Source organism: Notolabrus celidotus, chromosome 9 (genome assembly GCF_009762535.1).
Source record: "Notolabrus celidotus isolate fNotCel1 chromosome 9, fNotCel1.pri, whole genome shotgun sequence".
Classification (NCBI taxonomy): Eukaryota; Metazoa; Chordata; class Actinopteri; order Labriformes; family Labridae; genus Notolabrus; species Notolabrus celidotus.
Genome location: NC_048280.1, coordinates 6667365 through 6687828, shown reverse-complemented (window position 1 = coordinate 6687828; position 20464 = coordinate 6667365). Strand labels below are relative to the sequence as shown.

Genomic DNA, 20464 nt, shown 5'->3' with positions numbered 1-20464 from the left:
TGAATCTGAGGAAATATAAAAAGATCATAAAATTTAAAAAGTCTGTTTTAAAAAAAAAAAAACTACAGTAATAATTTCTCCATACTCTCAAGATGTGGGAGTGACATTTTACTGCACACATAAGCGGTGCATCTGACAATCAACCCAGAGCAGCTCTAAACTGTTTGTTTGGTCAAAGCCAGAATCAGAAGCAAAAGCCAAACCTGCTCTTTACCAACTAATTTCAACTGATCACTGAATGGTGTGTAACAGAAAACATTACTTTCCATCATACTCAGGTTTTAAAAAGATCTTAGACACATCAGTATTTGCCAACCTGTGAATGAGGAGAGTTGGGGATATAACATATTTCAGGTTTTTTATTATTTATCAGGCAGTAACACTGGTAAGTTTTTACTCTCTTTATTCTTTCATATTTTAATATTTTATATTTCTGATCTTTTAATTTTCATCTTTTATATTTTGTTGTTTTTAGTATTCCAATCATTGTTTTATCTCAACCTCTTGTCTTATTTATCCTTCTGTCATTTATTTTTGCAGGTTATTGTTTTTTATTCTTTTTCATTGTCTTCCTCACATTTCTCTTTTATTGCCTTTTAGTTTCTTTCCTATTTGTAAAGCACTTTGTAAGCCTGTTTCGAAAAGTGCTATGTATATATAAATAAAAAGTATTATTATTATTATTATTATTATTATTATTATTATTATTATTATTATTATTGTTAAGGCTGTGATTGAGAGAGAGGACAGGGTACTCTGTTTCACTGTGTCTGGGACTGTCCAAAACTACAGAATTACTGGAAGTCAGTTGAACAAACTTTATCTAAGATCGCTGGAGTGAGTGTGCCTTTTCAAGCAAACTGTACTTTTACCTCAAGACAACTAAAACTCATCGACTTTGGACTCCTGCAGGCCAGGAGGTTGATATCTTTATATTGGAGGAAAGTGGACGTGCCCTCAATGCATATGTGGGTGAAGGAGATGGAATCATGCACTGTATTGGAACAACTCACTTATATTGTCAGGGGAAAGGGGGGAGATTTTCAAGAAATTTGGTCACCTTTAAATGAGTCTCTCAGACGTTACGAAGCGAATTCATTGAGAAATATTATTCATGTATTATTCTATGGTATTTTACTTGTTTTAATTGATTTATTTGGAGGGATTATGTTGTTGGTATAATGTATATTTTATGTCGATTGTACCATTACCAGGCTGTGATTGAGGGCAGAGCAGAGACACACACAGCAGACAGGAAGGAATGTGACTTCATCCGCCAGCAAACCAAATCTGGCACCTTTGTGCAAATTTGTACAGAGGTGTGGACATGTTCATATAAAGGTGACTGCTCTGTATACTGAATGTAAACAGGAAGATAGTTTCAAGTTTTCCTTTGATGGAATTCCTTTAATAATTTTTTGCAATGAATACCCAAACTCAACCGCACAAGAGTTTACAAAAACGTAATGACAGCATTTTGGATTTGGATTTAAACTAATTTCTCTCACTTGTAGGTGGTTACTATAACGTATAAGAATTTGTGTTTCCAGTGGCTCTAAGTTTTCTCAAATGCTGTATTTTCTAATACTACTGTACAAGTGAAACCTCTTGATTTACAAGAAACATTCCACAATTTAATGCAATCAACAGTTTAAAACCCCATCAATGAATGACTTCTTCATTATCCTGTGTGCTGTAGTTATCACAAAGTTTATCAGCAATAAATTCCAACCTGTGACGCTCAACTGTTTCCTGAACCTTGACATCCAAAGGATTGTAACATCTGCCTGCTTCCTGCTCCTTCACGATGAATTGGTTAATATTGCACAATAGGATTTCCTCTCTGCCTCGGCCCCTGTATCACACCATGAAACAAAAGCTCATCACAGGTCAAAAAGACTGCTCTCTATAAAAAGCGAGGAAAGTTTGTGTGCAATGTGTCAGCTTCTTTGATACCCTCATGGTCTGATCATTTAACCATTTACTCATTGGCCCTCTGGGACAATATCACCCTTGCAATTATTCTGTGGTTCTTGGCCTTTTTTCAGTGCTGCACATCTGGCTCAGTTATGTTTCTGTATGAGAGAGCTTGTGCGTGTGTGTGTGTGTGTGTGTGTGTGTGTGTGTGTGTGTGTGTGTGTGTGCGTGTGTGTGTCAGAGAAGAAAGTAGACCAAGAATAAGAGAGGGAGGTAGGAGGTTGTGTTGTTGACTGGCAGAGTTTCCTCCAAGTCACAGTTTAATTGGACGATTGTTCAGTTTAACCCCGGGCTCTCTGTGTTAACAAAGGCATACAAAGCTCACCTTGCATGGACTATTAAGCAAGAAAAGGGTGGCAGAGGAACGTGCTTTGGCTCTCTTTGCCTCCTTCCATGAGAAACTCTTAGATTCCCTCATGCAGTATGACACACTATTCACATCCTGTCTGCTGAATGAGTGGACGGCTTCTAGTTTATTTGGGGAGATAATTTACCGTGTTCACATTTTTCACAGACATCACAATGATGGGAAGCTAAAATGCTGTTGTATTAACCAATTGCTTTGTATCGGGTTGGAAGTAGTATTAAAACAGGGGGTGAAGTCATGATATTGTCAAAGGTTTTCCTTTGATTGGCAACTAAAAAAGCAATGAATAGTGTAAATTTGAAAGGATGTTGTAACACAAGTCAGCTATGAACCACTACCTGGACCTCAATATGTTCAATATGTTAGATCAGTGGTGTCCAAACTTTTTTCAAAGAGGGCCACATTTGACGTCGTCAGAATACCTCAGTGCCAGTGGCTCCTACTGGGACTTAGTAATCATAAAAGTTACATATGAAACATATCTATTTAATAACAATTATTTTACATTTTTTTCTCAATAAATCAGTAACTAGGAAGTCCTCAGTTCTCCACAAGCCATGTAAACATTAGAAAACTTTATCTTCTTCTGGAGGAAAAGGTTTTTCATTCAGGTCGGACGATGTGGGAAAAATATTGTATCATTATTTTCCTATGGCAGGATCAGGATCTGGATTTCATCACACTTCTTTTTCGTTATTTTTAAGACTTTTCTGACCAGAAGACAACATTTTTAGAACTAAATAATTATTTTCCTGCGTTCTGAACATTTTTTATGCACCAAATTTGGCCTTTTCTGTACAATTTCATAATTTTGATCTTGTCTTGTGTCCTCTTTTGTGTCTTCTGAACTTTTAGTGTTCATTAAGAACATTTTCACATCATGATAAAAACATACATTTGAAAACCTGTCAACTTTAAGAGTTCTTGTGTTTCTTCTTTATTGCCATCTTGCAGAATTCCCAAAGCTTTGGCTTGAGACAGGTAGTCCATATGAAGCTTTTTGAGATGTTTCTGGATTGACTTTAGTTTTGTTTGTGCGCTTGAAAGAATCTGCAAATGTACAGATGATTCAGAATGGGATTAATTTATGTGCTATAAATAACACAATTTAAGATGGAAGCTTGGGGCCATAAATAAATGGACCTTGGGCTGCGATTGGCCCCCGGGCCGTACTTTGGACATGCCTTTGTTAGATGGACGTCAGAAATAGAAGTCCACTTTTTGATTTGCGGCAACAACAAAAGTTAATGTGTTTGGTAAAACCATAGACGGTATGATAAAATGACGTAGTATCCGTGATGTCACCCATCTGTTTTGAAGCCAATCTTAGGTGGGAGCCATATTGGAAATGCAGAACTCAACTAACTTCTGTCCAGCTAGTGTGAGGTAAAGAGGCGGGCTTTGAGTCTCCTCGCCAACAGCTACAGTGTTCCCGCCTGTCAGTCAAGTCAGCTGTGCCTCTCATAATGGAAGACTCACCCCCCTCACAGTGTGTGCCAATCAAGAAATGAGCTATCCAGACTACAATCGTTTTTTGTACTAGGCTGTAAACATGTTTATTGCTTTTAAGATCGTCTTCTTTGAATGGGTGTGTATGTGGTTTTCTGTACTTCCAGAGCCAGCCTCAATTGGACACTCAAGGAACTGCAGGCTTTAACACTTCCGCATTGGCTTCTATTCTAGCGGCCGGAGGTTGCTGCTTGGGTGAAACACACCACAGAAATGAACAGAAATGGCTTCTGCAATGAAACCTAAGCAGCTGACAATGCTTAGCCCCAGTACTCCATGTGTTTCCTCTAAAGTCACTTTGGCTGTGTGAGATTTAATCAGAGTTTCCTATTTGAGAGTTAGGACTGTGAATGCTGTAGAAGAGAATCTTGTTGTGTGTACAGTAGTGTGCTTTGTTGGCTACCTCGTTACATACCTGACCACTGTGATGTTGAGTGAACATTGCCAAAGGTAGTAACTACAAGAAGATAAGTTACTCCTAGTCAGCCAGGAGTAGAGTAACCTGCCTATTTTTTTCTCTTGATGTTGACTCGAAGTGTGAACCACTGGCGGGGAATCCTACACTAAATGTTTCCTGCCAGCCTGAGCCACAGACTTAACTAAAAATAAATAAATAAATAAAGTCACAGTTAGTCTACATCACTGTTGCTGGCCTGGGAAAGAACGATGCAATCTCCCCCAGATTCATCAGAGGCAAATCTCTACTTGACCCAATGGAGGCTGTCCAGTCACAGCATTAAGGCTGCACAGAGCTTGGGCAGAGGCCTAGTTTCTCTTGGGACTGGGGAGGGGGATGGGGTAGGTTTGGCACACACTCTGGTAGCCCAACAGATGAAGAGATATCAAGCAATTACATCAGGTTCAGTGGCAGCCAAAACCAAAAATTCATGGCTGATTTTTATCTATGCAATATCAGCGTCACAAGCCGGACAACTTTTAGTAACGCTATGGAATGACGAGTGTATCCGTCATGAGGCATTAAATATTGCAACCGATGCATTGACCACTGCTCAGCTTCCATTGGAGAGCACAGACTGGTGAAAAATCCTCGACATTGACACTTGAAAAGAAATGAAAGACAGGTTCAGAAACATGCTTTAGTGGCACCAAGTAGGTATAATGATGCCAGAACAGCCACACACAAAACTGCTTTGAGCAGGCAAAGGAAGCTCCCAAAATAGACCTGTGTGGTGCTGTGTATTACCTCACCCCCACTCACATCAGCAAATGTGTCTATCACAATCATGCATACTAAGCCACGCTGACATGCCCCACTCTGCTAAGCTAGCAGTGCATACTGGAGTTTTCCTCAGCAGCTTGCATGCAGGAGAGAGTCAGTGGGATGGACTCAAATTGTACGCCTATGACATGACACTTTCAATTTTTTAAAGATCCCTATTAAAGAGAGCCATGTTATTCTAAAAATACCCCCAGCCCGAGCCCTTTCCGTCATTCTGCCTTGCTAAATTAAGCCCTACACCCAGGAGGGGTGGTGGTGGGCAGAGATAAGGCGAGTCAGCCATCAGCAGTGGTGATGTCTCTGGGTGGAGATGATGGCTGCTCGTAATTCCCCAGCACTTCAACTTGGCCTAGTCATGGCAGAGCAGAGAGAGGCTTGCAGATCTCACAGGAGAGCTGGAGACAGATGTAGCCGGACATAATGGAGGGAGGGGAGGAGCGGGGGGTCAGACTCATGGTCACAGCTGCAACCTCGCCAGATGATTGGAGGCGGGTGTTTAATGAAAGGCTGTAATCAAGTTGCTCATGCTAACCTCCCACACCCAGTGAGGCTGACTTGCCAAAATGCCTCTCTCATGACAGAGGGTGAAGTTTGCTTTAGGAAGAAAACAATGAGGGAAGGAACATTAGATGTAATGGACAAGGAAGAATGACGTATTCAACAATCTTTGTGTTCTGCATTTTAGGTTTCAGCATATCGATAATGTGTGAGGCAAACAAGTTAAGCCAGATGTCAAACTTGCAGAAAGACTATGAGAGGTATGAAAATATATAAAATGTATAACTGTGTGCTGTTGTTTGCCTCTGCTAACACAATACAATCCTGTCATGGCTTTGCTAAGGTATCACGTTAATGAGACTCAGATGTACATAGGGTCACAGTAACAGTCACCTTTGACCCCCGATAAACAAGCTCTTGTGAGTACACATGCTGCCTTCAAATGGAACTCATAAAGTTGTAAAATTGTGTGGTCCCGTACGTGGCTAACGTTAACCAAATCACATTGTACGATCTTTTCTCTTGCTTACGTTAGCTGATTTCTCTCCTCTGACTACCGACCCTTTCAGTTACACAACTTCACGTATTTGCACGAAACTGGAGTCCATAGGGTCCACCATTCCTGTGGACGTCATCAAACACGTCACAACTCGTGAACTAGATGCTTTCAGAACATTTTGACTTACGATGTTGTGAATACGATGAAAGGAGGGCGTTCATATTAGGGGTGTCCCGATACAACTTTTTCACTTCCGATACGATACCGATACTGTAGCCTTGAGTTTTAGCCAATACCGATCCGATCCGATAACAGCACGAATCATACATACTTTTATTACTTATTTTTAGGGATGGGTACCGAATTCTGTACTTTTATAGGTACCGACCGAATTCCGTCGGTACCTATAAAAGTACCGATTCACGTAAAATCAAACGGTACCATGTTTCGGTACCAAGACGAATCCTTGTGACTGTGAGGGAGTTGAAGAGGAGGCGATTTTTTTATACTTTCACCCTGTAATAAAGTCAGAGGCTGATCGGGCGGACGGCTCTTCTCTCTGCTTTCTGCATCTGCGCGGGAGCACGCCAAACGGAGCCTGCAGCTGACGGGCGCGCGTACTCTCCGCGAGGCAGAACTGCAGGTGGATTAAAGTTTAGTTTTTATCTACAGTCTATGGTTGAGACGGGCTCTCTCGCTCCGACTACCTGCCCTGTTTATAACCGTTCCTGTGTGCGTGAATGCCCAACAAGTTGTGTGTGTCCTGTTATTATAAAGAGACGGAGAACAGACTTTTTCCTGTCTGCAGGCGTTCACGTGTGTTCCTTGATAAACTCCAGAAAGAGCAATTAGACGCCACGAGCACGTGTCAGCTAATATATCTAATCACCTATATAAACCTGTTTCTGTTCATTTCATGTTAAATGAAATAAATACATTAAATAAAAAAAAGAGAGATTTTATTATTAAACAGATTAACATTTATTGCCACATAAACACAAGCAAAAGTACAGAAAATTGGTACCGTTGAGTACCGGTACTGATTCCCAGGTACTGGGTATCGGTACAGTATCGGTTCAAATGTGAAAGGTACCCATCCCTACTTATTTTGTAGTATGGAATGTTAGAAAGGGCTTGATCACGTGATATTACTCAAACAGAGAACAATAAATAAAACACACAGCCTCTCACTGCTAAAAAGTAAAAAGAAAACATTCTTGATGTGACCACTATGAAGATATTTTGATTCTCTTGTTTCAAGGAAAAATGCCATGAAAGCGCTGTATTGCACTTTTACAACGGTCCCTAAATGCACCTCGCAGCGACAGAGGCACTGAACGTCTTTTTTGGACTGAAACGAAAAATACTGCCACACGGCCAACATCACTCCTACTCATAGCACACACTGTTGTTGTGATGAAGTGGGCTCTGTATGCTGGATTCGGGCACTGCTGGATAGAAGTGCTGGAGCGGAGTCTGGAATGGACTGCTTATATCTGAGATTTTAGATGCAGGCTGATATAACCCAATACTGGTTTTCTTGCTGATATCAGACCAATATCTGATACCAATATTGGATCGGGACACCCCTAGTTCATATAGCAATTTCTCATGAACACGGTAAACATGACCCCATTTGAAGGCACCAGAAGACCTTTGCCCTGTTTACAAAATGTTTATTAGGTCACTCCCCAGTCCAGGTAGATGTTTTGCCATATAAAGAAATTCCACTGTGTGCTTCTTCAACAATTATTCACCAGTGCAAATTTTGGTATGGAAAGGTAGACAGATATTCCATTCCAATGCTGACAATAAATATCATAATTCATGTCGCAACTACAGGTGGTGTGGAAAGATCTAACCTGCCAGGTGAATAAAGGCTTACCTGTGGCTACAATATGTGACAACAGGGTCCTGGAGCTCTCCAAAGATCTGAGGCCAGACAAAGTCGATTTTCAGTCGTCTGAGGTGGCGAGTTAACAGCAGCAGTGGCACACTCACCAGGGAGGCATTTGTTGATGAGACATCTGTTGGGCCGTGACTTCCTCCCCTCCAAGAGCTCTCAGGCAACCAAGGCCATGACTCAGGTCTGCACCAGCTGCTGGGCCGAGACCAGATCGGTTTAACATTTTTCTCTGTGACTCCAATCATCGTCAGTGATGCAAATTCACAGTTTGTAGCGAAGACAGATGAAAGAGGTTCTGATCAGGACTTCATGGACATGGACCACCACATGATTTATAAACTAAACTGGGGACGGACATGAAGACACAGTCCTATTGCCATACAAGTGTGCTACACCTGTTTTGTCTGTTTTGCTAAAGAACTGATTCAGGGGCGCTGCTGTTAGCGGTCTAAGCGCCCCACATACAGAGGGGTTGTTACTAGGAATGTGTGCGTTTAGTCGACTACACCATGATATGTTGTCGCTCTCGCTAGTTGACGTCAGTTATGAATATTTTAGTAATGAAGTCTGAAATGGGGACATGTTGTGTCTGAGCTGTAGCCCACATACCCGCCACTGTAGCCACTAGCTGTAGCTCCAGTTGATGATGATGAAGACTACCAGTTGTAGACAGTCACAGACAACAGGAGCCATCTTGTAGCGTAGAGCGATTTGCCATTTATGATTTGGAAAATGGATATAAAGTTGTATGAAGGCTGGAGCGATGTGTAACAAACACAGGCAGGTGGATGTTAAAGGGTGTCAAGTTTTCATGCATAGCCAAAGCCTGCTGAAACACGAGAGGATGATGCTATATACTACAGTACAGATGGGAAAAAGAGCAGTTCAGACCCAACAATTCTTCTACCAGCTCTGCATTTATGCTACATCCATTCACAGATGTGATCTTCATGTAATATTTGGCTGCCTCAGAGGAACTTTCCATGGATTTCAGGCCATGCTTAATGTTGAACTTGTAAGACATTTGCTAGTGTTCTTAAAAACACATTATTTACACAGAGTCAAACAGATGAATGGTTGAGTCTGGCTGGGTTAGAAAAAAAACTGCCATGATGCCCACCAGAAGAAGACTCACATGGGACATCCACCAGATCTGTGTCCGGTCCGCCTCCGATCAGTCACAGCACCAGATCTGATAGGTTTCTATTCTAGTCAATGTGTTAACTTCCACTGGATCCGCTCCATTGTGTTCTGGCTCTGTCTCTTATCCGGCAGGTGGGAACCCTCCGGATCAGAGACTATTTTTGCCGGATGCCGGAGCCCGAAGCATCAATCTCAACAGAGCAGATGGAGCGGGACAGGAAGTCAGGCACCAAAACAAAATGAAAACATCCGGTTAACTTTCAGAATAAAACACTGTGTTATCACCAGATCGTAGTTCACTTAACTACAATAACAAACTGTCATGATGAGCGGAGCCAGGCCTGGAGTCAACAGGTCAGAGGTTTTCAGAGGACCAGAAAGACAACATAGATGAGGAGAAAAGGAGGATAACCGTTGATTCAGTAATTGCTACAGGAAAACCTTGGTCACGTGACTCCAGCTGTCCAGCAGTACTTCTCCATGCTGCGTTCTGCAACCGGACAAGAGAGCATATCGGAGACAGACTGGACACAGAATGCACCCACTGTGAACATGGGCATATGCATGCAGTCCTCATGATTGGATAATGAAATAAAGTGCTACTGCTGCTCTAGATGAATCCTTTAACTGAATATCTGTACTGGTTTTCTCTCTTAGTGGCTTCATTAAACCATGAACTTGCAGCAGTGCAGAGTTTTGCTGTCTTTTGAAATCACCATTAAAGCACTATGTGTTAACACATCTACTGGTAGAGGAGAGGTGGGGGGTAGGGAGGGCATAATTCTCCTTGTCATCAGAGACAGCATTCCTATATTAGACATGCTAAACCAGATCACTGCAGAACATTAAGCCTGACAGCAGCGCTTTAATATTTGATGCGCTCTGCTACCGTGGCATAAACCACCAAACTGCTCTGTAGCAGCAGCTAAACCGACAATTCTGTAATATATTTTTCACAAGTCAGCCCTCCGTCACATGGAAGCAGAGGAGAATTCATCCCTTCAGCTGAGAGTTGTGAGGGGTGCTGATATGATTAGTCAGCAGGGAGGAGTTTTTCAGCCGGCTGTCAACAGGTTGCCCTAGATCCAAAACAAACCCTGAAAAGACTTTCTTCACAGGAGGGATTTCAGCTTCAGAGAGGTTTCATAATGGCTGACTTACAGAAGAGCTAGCACACAGCCTGTTATGCCACAGCCTCATTACGGTATGTAGAAAAGCTAAAAAAGATACATGGTCCAGGTAGTGGCCCTGTCATGGTTCTTTTACAGCAGAGCAGGTAAACTTGTTATCTTTGACATCCACATAACCCCATGCAGGAAGAGGAGGAGGAAGAGTCACCAACTGCAGCAAGACATCAGTTACTAGGTCACGGTATACAACGGAGGCTGACAGAGGCCTTTTTTCAGGACTAATTAAAACTGTCTAAGGCCAAAAAGCCTGCCTGTATGCCTTCTGGTTGTTCGTCAACTAAGCACGTTAGAATCCGACTGGGACTGGAAGAGATTGCATTAAGACCCGTGCACATTACAAGAGGTTGAAGTAGAGGTTAAATCAACAATTATAACCATTGGTGCCAGTTTTGGAGAGAGAATGCCTCACGTCTCTGGATTTAAACATAACCTACTCCAGGATAATCCAAACCCTTTACAGAGCCAATCCACCTGCCAAGGGCTCAAACCTCTCCCAGCCAATGTCAAGTATGCTGGTAGTGTAGGAACAAGTCTTTAAAAATCTAGCTTAATTCTCTCAATTTTATCCAAACTTAACCACTACTTTCTCACCTTATATCATTCCTCCTGGTCATGCACTCCAAAGTGTTTGATGTGAAAGACTGTGGCTGGATTCAAATACCAATGCTTGATACTTTATCACACATTTCGTGTTTGCCTTAGCTCATTTTAACCCACTTTAAATTAAAATTTGAATGTAATTTTTAATATATTTCAAATTTTCCTTTTCTTTTCTGTTTTATTATATTTGTCATTTTAATTATGTTCTTTAATGCCTGTCTGAATGTTTCCAATGCTTGTGATGTTTTAAAGGTGACATATCACGCTTTTTTCATCAATATATATTGGTCTAAGAAGTCCCCAAAACATGTCTTTAAAGTTTATGCTCAAAAAAACACTTTGAAATCAGATTTTGGTCTGCCTGAAAAGCCCTCTTCTTCAGTCCTCCTCAGAACACTCTGTTTTCCCTCTGATCACGCCCCCTCCGGAAGTGGATGTGCCTCGGCTGTCCAGCACGTTGATCTAATGTTTACATGTTGGCTGAATATACACGGCTGCTCAGAGATCGCGTTACTTCAACCCTCTGAATCTGATCCAGAATCTGATCCTGATGGAGAGGGGCCTGCAGCAGGACCTTTCTGAACGATTGGTCACAGATTTAGTGTTTCTTGTTGTTTTATTTATCAGTATGTAGACGTTTGTCTTGGTACACAGCTACAGCTACGAACATGTAGCTATGTGGCTATGCTAACTAGCGCTAGCACTTATCCATGATAAATAAAAATCATCCACTAGATCTTCAAATCTGCAGACGTGGGGAGTAAAACCGACCTTTGTGTTTATTAAGACAGCCTACAACTAGCATGCCTCCCTCCTAAGCTCCTTGTTAGCACACGTGTGCAGGTAATGAAAAACGGGGGAGGGATTCAGTATTATTTTATACAGTCTATGGGCTGAACAAGCTCCGAGCTCTGACTCCGTGACAGACCGGATATTGTTGTTACGTAACAAAAACACGGAAGTCTGAAACGGCTCGTTTCAGCACACATTTACAGAAAGGTGGAGAAATCAAAACAGGGGCAGAATGGATTTTTTTCATTCTCGGGGGGTTTGTAGACATGCCAGGGACACATATTTCAGGTAAAGAACCATTAAAAAGTCAATTTTGCATGATATGTCACCTTTAATGTAAAGCATATTGAGTTGCCCTCGGCTGTGACCCTCAATCCTTTGCACAGTGAGTGGACTGGAACGATTGTGTGAGCAAGAGAGAGGGTGAAAGTTCAGTGTTATGACAAACTGTGTCCCAGTAGTGGGCATACTGCATGCATGCAAAGTAGAGATATCCCGACCCCGATCTCAACTATCAGAGCGGAGCGGATCTGGACGTTATGTAATTGATCGGTGATCAGCATTTGAGCCGTTCATCTCATCTGATAATTTACGTCCGCTACTGAACACAATATGCAGCTGAGTGTAGAGGGTTCTGAGTTCACTTGACTATATATTGAGAAAAGAATCAAAAGGGACATTGATGAAGAACTCAAGCCATGATTTAAATCTTATTGTAGAACTCACACGTGTACGGCCAGACACATTACAGAAAAAACATATACGCACTAGAGCTGTCAAAATTGCTCCAAAATGCAGTCGAATATTCTCTCTAAAATTATAACTATATTTGCGCATTATGTCAATAACAGGTGGACAAACTAATACAAGGAGACCTAACTACTTGTATATGTATTTTTATTTCAGATGTAACATGCCTAAACATACCTACACATTACAAAACAAGTAAATGACCTAATGGTCTATACCGTAACACTTTTAAGACCGCAGACCTCTCGCTCACTCGCTCGCCCCCCTCTCTGTGTGCAATGCGCTGAGTGAGTGCTGAACAAGACTTGTGCGAGCAATTAAAGGTCCTGACTCTTGTCCCTAATATAGGCAGGCTTCATTCAGTGATTGAAGCAAATATTATTAACATTAATTGAAGTTAAAAACGAAAAAGTAGTGCACTTACATTCTTGGCACTTGTATAAAAAAAAAAGAGGAAAAGCTGCATTTTATCCCAGTGTCACTGATTGTTGGGCTCTTTTAGTCCACTCTCAATTATTCACTATATTCCCAGTGGAGGAAAAGACGCTTTCAGAGCGCACTGAGGATCCGGGGACGGAAGGATTTCTCCCTGCCGTCTGCTTCACACTGTGCATGTGTGACTCCTGTGACCTGTCCCTGACCAGTCATGCAGTGCGCCCACTCGCAAAGCAGCCGCTGATGTGTTTTTTTCCACAGTCGAATATTCATTTTCACAATCGAATCTCAGTTTTTTTTAAATATTAGAATATATATATTCAAATTTAGAATATTCGTTGACAGTCCTACTATGCACCGTAAGGTAACTCTCCAGGAACATATGGTTCAAAAAAACAACCAAACACAGGAAGGGCTGTTGTTACCTGTCTGTTACATTAGCATTAGCATCCTCGATGCAGCTGCCGTTCTCTATACCGGCATGCCAATCTGTAGCTAGTGGCATGCAACCAGGCGTGTTTCGATCTCGCTGTTCAATCCCAACATTTACATTCTCCGTCTCACAGCCAATTGTAAGGCCCTATGTTTTCTGCCTTCACAAAAACACGGACAGAATCGCGGAATTGGCCAATTAAAACAGAATCTACTGTTAAACACGGAATATCTCAAATATTGACATAATGTGACTGAAATGCTGTCATCATGAGGAGAAGCACCGTTCATTTGTGGCACCACCCGTGCATCTCCTCACAAACTCTCCCCCCGCCCTGAAATAAACAACATGTCAAAGCGGCCACCAGAATCACCAGCTAAGTCTGCAAAAAAACTACAAAACTCATCTCTTACTCCAAACTACAGAGCTGAACAGTTCCCAAATGACTTCTGTGTCAGGTGACATGATTCTTTTTGCAAATTCTGCCAACATACTGGTGACTGGAAACGTAAAAAAACTGAATTCTCAAAAATTAAAATGGAAAAAACGGAAATGGGAAAAAATAAAACGCAATTGCTGCCGTTGTGAATCACGCAGTCTCGTGAGAGTTGCGTTCAAGGCAGCCTTGGATTTAAGCAAGCTGTAATGCATGCACGCCAGTTTCATGGGCCTCATTTAGCAGAGGTTGTGAAACAGATTATGTGTTTTACAATAGTGCTAATAGGATTAAGTTAAATGGAATAAACATAAGACATATTTAGTTATTTAGTTATTTTTGTCAAAGGAAAAAAAAACTGCAGCCCAACTCTCTTATCTATTGTGCAACTGTTATCCAGGCAAACACAAGTATCGGATCCGGACTCTGTATCGGCAAATATTCAATATTAAAAAATCAGATCTGGACATCCCTAATGCAAAGTGTGCTAATTCTCCTTACAAAAGGAAGCTATAGTTTATTTTGACTTGCAAAGCGGAGTGTGTTGTAGTCTGAGCAGGTGTCATCTAAATTGTTGGTGACACACACAACACACTCAGGTGCTTTGCAGCATTATGTAAGCACTAATGAAGCCAACTGTCTATCACTTTGCATGCTACTACAACTACTGTAAATTTAGAGAAAAGGCAGACCCGGTGTAAAAGTTGCAACTTCCCACTCACTGAATTTAGCGTGAGAATGGCCTCAGAGTGAGCATGTCTGGCTCGTAACAAGAAGACCCCCCTCCCCCCCCTGCGTCTGACAGCCATATGAGCCAATTGTCAAGAGCAGCTGATGTGTCCTCTCCAAGTGCATCCATCAGCGTGCACACATCCACACACAAAACTCTGAGGGGATTTGTGCAAATTCATGAGAAGACCCCTGGCTAACGTCTTAATAGAGGCTGCCTCTGCCTATCTGTCATGTTACATACAGAGACCTATGTCCTCCAAAAGCCAGAAGTTTGAAAATCTCATAACAGATATTGCTTTACTGCCCTGGTTAACACCAATAAAAAGGAAGTGTCTCTTTCTGTTCCCTCTCTGGACACATGGTCATCAGAGTGCTATGTATCTTAGCAGATATGTGTGATGTCATCAAGGGAGGAGTCATGCACAACAGCTAAGTGCCCTTTGAACAAGGGTATGTCTGCAAATATGGGGCTCTAAACTTTCTAGAACATAGAAGTAATGCCAGAAATACCAGAGCTACGAAGCCCTGAATGGACATGCATCCATACAATTTATTTTCCCTGCTTCCCGTGATAATGAATGTCCAAGATCTGGTCTCATTGAGTGCATTAACATGGACTTCAGTATCCCTGGTAAGAGCCTTATCCTGGTTTGTTCATATTAGGGATATGGCGTTTATTCACATCCCTGCATACATTATCAACACTTGTATTATTTTCTGATCACTTCATCTTATTTGAGCTGTGTTGGTTATTTTTTTACGACACAAACCACAGCAGTTTTCAAATCTGAGAAGCCAGTGCAGGCTCAGCAAGGGCGCGACAAGTGGGAAGGTGTAAGTGCGATGAAGACGAAGTAAAACGCACCATGTTTGTTTCACTGTTATGTCACTTGGCTGAAGCCGTGCTCACACAGGAAGTGAGCAGATGTCAGAAACCAGAGTAAGGCGTATACATGCCACGGTATCCTGTTTTCTTTTTGGAGTTCTCCAGGTAGTATAATCAGGTTTCTGAAACCTGAAATCAGGGGTTTGACGTTTGAATGCACAAATCTAGGCTACTCAAGTCCATGTAAACACACTCATCATTCTTGTTATCTCATGATGAGCGCTGCTTTTTTGACTATGAAAGCTTTAATTATATCTCATTATCTCGAGATAACAGAGCTTGTTTTCTCCTGAGAATGAGATCATTTCCTGGCCTTCTAGAAAAAAAGATAATAAACCAGTCACTGTGATAGGCCAACCCTTGATTTGTCATGCTGCCATTGCCCACATTAAGTTAGCAGTACGTGCTGCATACTGCGTTTGAAGGTAGTATGTGGTATGACTGTTCTGTTGGATCTGTTCTGCAGTATGCTGGGTCAGGAGTCGCTGGATTTCCGGTTTCAGAAAACAGAAGTAAACAACGGCCAAGCTGATAGAGAAACTGCTTCTTTAGCATCCACTTATGATTTAAAAAGTTAAGAAGTGGTTTATATGGAATTTAATAATTTTCACAGCATTTAAAAGCTGAGTGCCCCCATGGACTGTATAAATAATGAACGTAGTATCCGTGACGTCACCCATCTCTTTCTGAAGTGCTGTTTTAAAGCAAACTGTCAGCGGCAGCCATATTGGAAATGCTGACACAACCTAACTTCTGTTGAACCAGTGAGAGAAGAAGAGACGGTCTTTGAGCCTCCTTGCAAACAGCTACAGTGTTCCTGCCTGTCAATCAAGTCAGCTGTGCCTCTCATAATGGAAAACTAGGAATTTTAATATCTTAGAAATTGCTGCATTATGAAAAAATTCACCCCCCAACAGTGTGTGCAAATTGAAAAATGAGCTAGCCAGACTACACTCATTTGTAAACATGGTTATATGTGCTGTAAAGATCAGCTTTGTGTGTATGTGGTTTCTGGTACTTCTGTAGCCAGCCTCAAGTGGACACTTGAGGGACTGCAGTTTTTAACACTTCTGCATTGGCTTAAATTCTTGCGGCCGGAGGTAACCACTTGTTGCCCCCGTCATATACAGAACAAAAAGAAGAAGCAGAACACGTTAGCGCTTTGCATTGTGGGAAACAGTACGCGAAGGAGACTGGTTCACTGCATTATGACAAATTTTCTCAAATCAGTACGACATGGGGGGGGGGGGGGTTGTGCATACCGCAGATTTTGCTATTGTTCACATATTACATACTTGTTTTGGCCAAGCGGCAACCTCCGGTCTAAAAATATGAGTCCAATGCGGATGTGCTAAAAACTGCAGTTTATCGAGGATCTACTTGAGGCTGGCTCTGGAAGCACCGGAAACCACATACACACCAATTCAAAAAAGGCCGATCTTTACAGCAGAAATAAACATGTTTACAGCCTGGTACAAAAAACAAGTGTAGTCTGGATAGCTAATTTCTGGATCGGCACACATTGTACTGGGGGTGAATTTTTTTCTAACGTGGTAATTCCGAAGATATTAAGATTACGAGTCTTCCAATGAGAGGCACAGCTGACTTGACTGACAGGCGGGAACACAGTAGCTGTTAAAGCCCGCCTCTTTACCTCACAATCGCTCGACAGCAGCAATATGGCTGCCGCCGCCGCCAACTGGCCTCAAAACAGCACTTCAGAAACAGATGGGTGACGTCACAGATACTACGTCCATATTTTATACAGTGTATGGTTTTGGCCAAATCAGTACTGTAGACGGTTTTGAAAAAACAGCCTAAGTCTGTTTGTTTTGTGCTTTTGCAACTCCAGGGATATGAGTTATGATTATCCAACCTAAGTGGAATCAACTCACATGTGAACTGTGTGAATAACATGTATGGATGCATGTCTGCTTTGGGCTTCCATACCTGTTCTGCACTTCTTATCCAGCACAATCAAAAGAGATAAGTTCACTCTTTTCTGCACAATAAATGCAAAATAGGCTGCATGGGGTTTTTCATCCACAGAAAATCTCTTTGGCAGCCTTGAATTGACACAGATTTTACTCATGACCTGCAATGAAATAGATCTGTTTGAGATGCAGATGCATGAATGTTATGGGATTAGATGCTTCTTATGATAAATCTTTGACACAGTTTAAGCAGTGAGACACGGGTCTGCTTCCTCTCACTCATGCGCTCTACTCACAAGAGATGACATCATGTTGGGTCAGCTTGGGTTTTAGTGCTCAGCTTGTTGTGTGCATCTGCCATTTCGAGCGCGTCACGTTAGCCTACATTTACTTTCATAACTGTGCTTATTTAATCAGGCGCTGCTTCGCATGCAGGTGATGCCCTCGAAAAGAGAATTAAAAAAAAGGCACGAATCGCGTACTGACCTTATTGTCTGCGCATTAAAAGCATGCACACATATTTTGCATTCATTTCAAAAACAAACGCGTGAAGGATGTGGATGTTTTTCGACTCGTGCAGAGATGCAGGAAATGTAGTGCAGGTCATGAGTAGTGGATGGTCTCAATCGGAGCCATTGTGACTGTACGTTGATAGTAAAATCCCACTCACAACAATGAGAGATGCAATGGAAGGTACCACAGTCGTTTTTTAGACGTGACACTCTCACGCAGACGTGTGTGTGGCCCACATTGCATGACAACGCTGAAACCAACACATAGGATAAGTTTACATAGCGTGCAGCCGCGTCGTCGGCTTTAAAAACCCCTCAGCTGCACACTTCATCACAGCCTGTCATCCCCTTTGCTCTCCATACTCACCCCCCGAGGAACAAACCAAACAGCGAAGCGTCTCCTCCGTCAGTCCACAGCGTACGTATCCAAATATGAGCGTGGATTTGTAGCAGGTGCGGAACACATCAATCAACAAAAACAGGCACATCGTTTAAAAGGGAAACCTACGCACTTAACCCCAGCGCGCTCAGACTGCTTGTTTCAGAGAGGCGCTCCAACAACGCGCAGAACAAACGTCGAAAGCAGACACTAGTGTGTTTATTTACAACTTCAGGTGCAGCCTATTAAACCACATCCACTCGCTTGTGTCCACTTAAAGTGCTTTGGAATTAGCATCGATAGCTTAGCAAGAGGCAAGAGGAAGTGTCATGTCAGTGAAGAGTGCGTAAAGGAGAGGCTGTGGAGGGAGCAACAAACAACACAACAAGACAGGAAAGAGGAGAGAAAAGAGCGACTCACCTTCCAGTAAAAGTCGTCGTGGTTGAAAAGCACTTCAGGAAATATTAAGTCCGAGTCTGAAGATGTCGATGTGACTTTGCGAAGTGCTGTCAGTTGGTGTGGACTTCCTGAATGACGGAGCAGCGGGAGCACAGCCCCTCTCGCCCGTGTTTGACAGCTACTTTGACAGACAGGCGGAAATAAAGTTGGCTTGTGCGTAATCGAGCGTCTGCTGCAGAATGTGCATTGTGCAGAGGTAGTTTCTCCTGAATGCACACTGAATTAACTGTTTTGCAAGTGGCTTACTTCAAATTGATGTATTCAAATCCTGTGTTAAATTTACAGCACTTGATATCTCCTACTCAATGCTGCTTTAAATAAGAAATGCTGAGTTAAAAGTGAACCACCAACAATCCCACACCTTATTTCCTTGGCAAATCATTAAACATGCATGGACTGAGTCATCCCGATTCTGTTGCAACTTCAGTGGCGGTAACCCAGTACGTCTCCTGAGCGTGCTCAGTGCAATGCTGCCATCTGCTGTTGGATTTTGAGCTTCAACTACTCTACTCTCAAGGACTTCACAATTAAAGTATTCAAATCCAATTAATGTTAACACAAAAGTTATCAGTTTTAGATTGCCCCTTAGGTTTTATTTTAATTTCATTTTGACCATTTTTTTCCATTTCAGATTTTTTTAAATATTATTCTTTTAAGGCTGGTCTGGTGAGTTTATTATTAATATTATTATTTTTTTTTTTATGATCTGAAATGTATTTGTTTTTTACAAACATTCAAATAAAGACAAAAATAATGACAATACAATTAAATAAAATTAAAAAAACAATAATAAAAACAAAACAAAAGACAGAGCAGAACAAACAAACAACAAGAAACAACAACAACAAAACAGACTAAACAAATTCAGACAAAAAAAAAACATAAATTCAACGAATTATTTACACCAAAAAACAGGGAACATAAAAACTTGTCTAATGAGTTAAACATATCATGATATACACATACTGATATACACAAATTAATAATTATGCACATAGGCACATGTATATGTCTATGTACACATATTAAAGACAATTTAAATAAATAAATAAATACATAAATAGAAAAGGGGCTATAGGGTTGCTGTATTGTTTTTTTAACACTATTAAATACAAAGAGAAAGACAAAAGTTAGAAAATGGGCTAATGTCCTAATGTTTTCCCTTACGGACTGTTAATATAAAGGGGAAATTTTTCCCACTTTGAGTGGTATTTATCTAACCTGTTGAACAATGAAAAAGAAACCCATTCATATGCTGCCACCCTAGCAAGAAGGTAATGCCAATCGGCGACAGGTGGTGTGTGGGCTGACTTCCATTATAATTAATATTATTTGTTGCTTGTTTTCTGTAAGTCCACGTTGTTTTGTCTAATAGGATAACCATAAGAGGCGAGCTCAAAATGGCCAGAAAATGTTTGTTAAAAAAGCTCAAAACACCGTACCAACTTTAAGAATATATTCAAATAGGCTGCTTTGCACATGAAATACATGATCACAACCATCCAAACCAGAAGGGATGGGTGTCAGTCAGTGTGCTTGTCTCACATTTAAGTTGGCAAAGACAAAAAAGGGTTATTTTATTTTATTTTTATGAATGGTACAAACTTTATCCTTAGCACTTTAACATCTTTGTATTCCCAGCTGTTTTTTACATAGCTAATTCTAACTATTCTGCGCTTCTGTGCATACTTTATTCTTTTTTAATATTATTCATATTTATATCTTATTTGTTTCCTTCTTTCTATTAATATTTTCACTTTCTTACATACTGTGTATAAGAGCATAAT

General features: G+C 41.3%; 1 protein-coding gene across 4 annotated transcripts in view; it reads right to left on the bottom strand.

The window, feature by feature from the left end:
* Positions 1 to 19119, bottom strand: part of taok3a (TAO kinase 3a) — a 111632-nt gene extending 92513 nt beyond the window's left edge. The window contains exons 1-2 of one of the 4 annotated variants that reach the window (XM_034692694.1): positions 18639 to 19071; positions 8092 to 8188 (exon numbers count right to left, since the gene is read on the bottom strand). The gene's annotated coding sequence lies outside the window, so the exon portion shown is untranslated. Of the gene's footprint in view, positions 1 to 7975; positions 8060 to 8091; positions 8189 to 18206; positions 18608 to 18638 lie in introns of those variants that run through there. The other 3 variants (XM_034692692.1, XM_034692693.1, XM_034692695.1) reach the window with 3 other exon arrangements.
* Positions 19120 to 20464: the final 1345 nt, after the last annotated feature.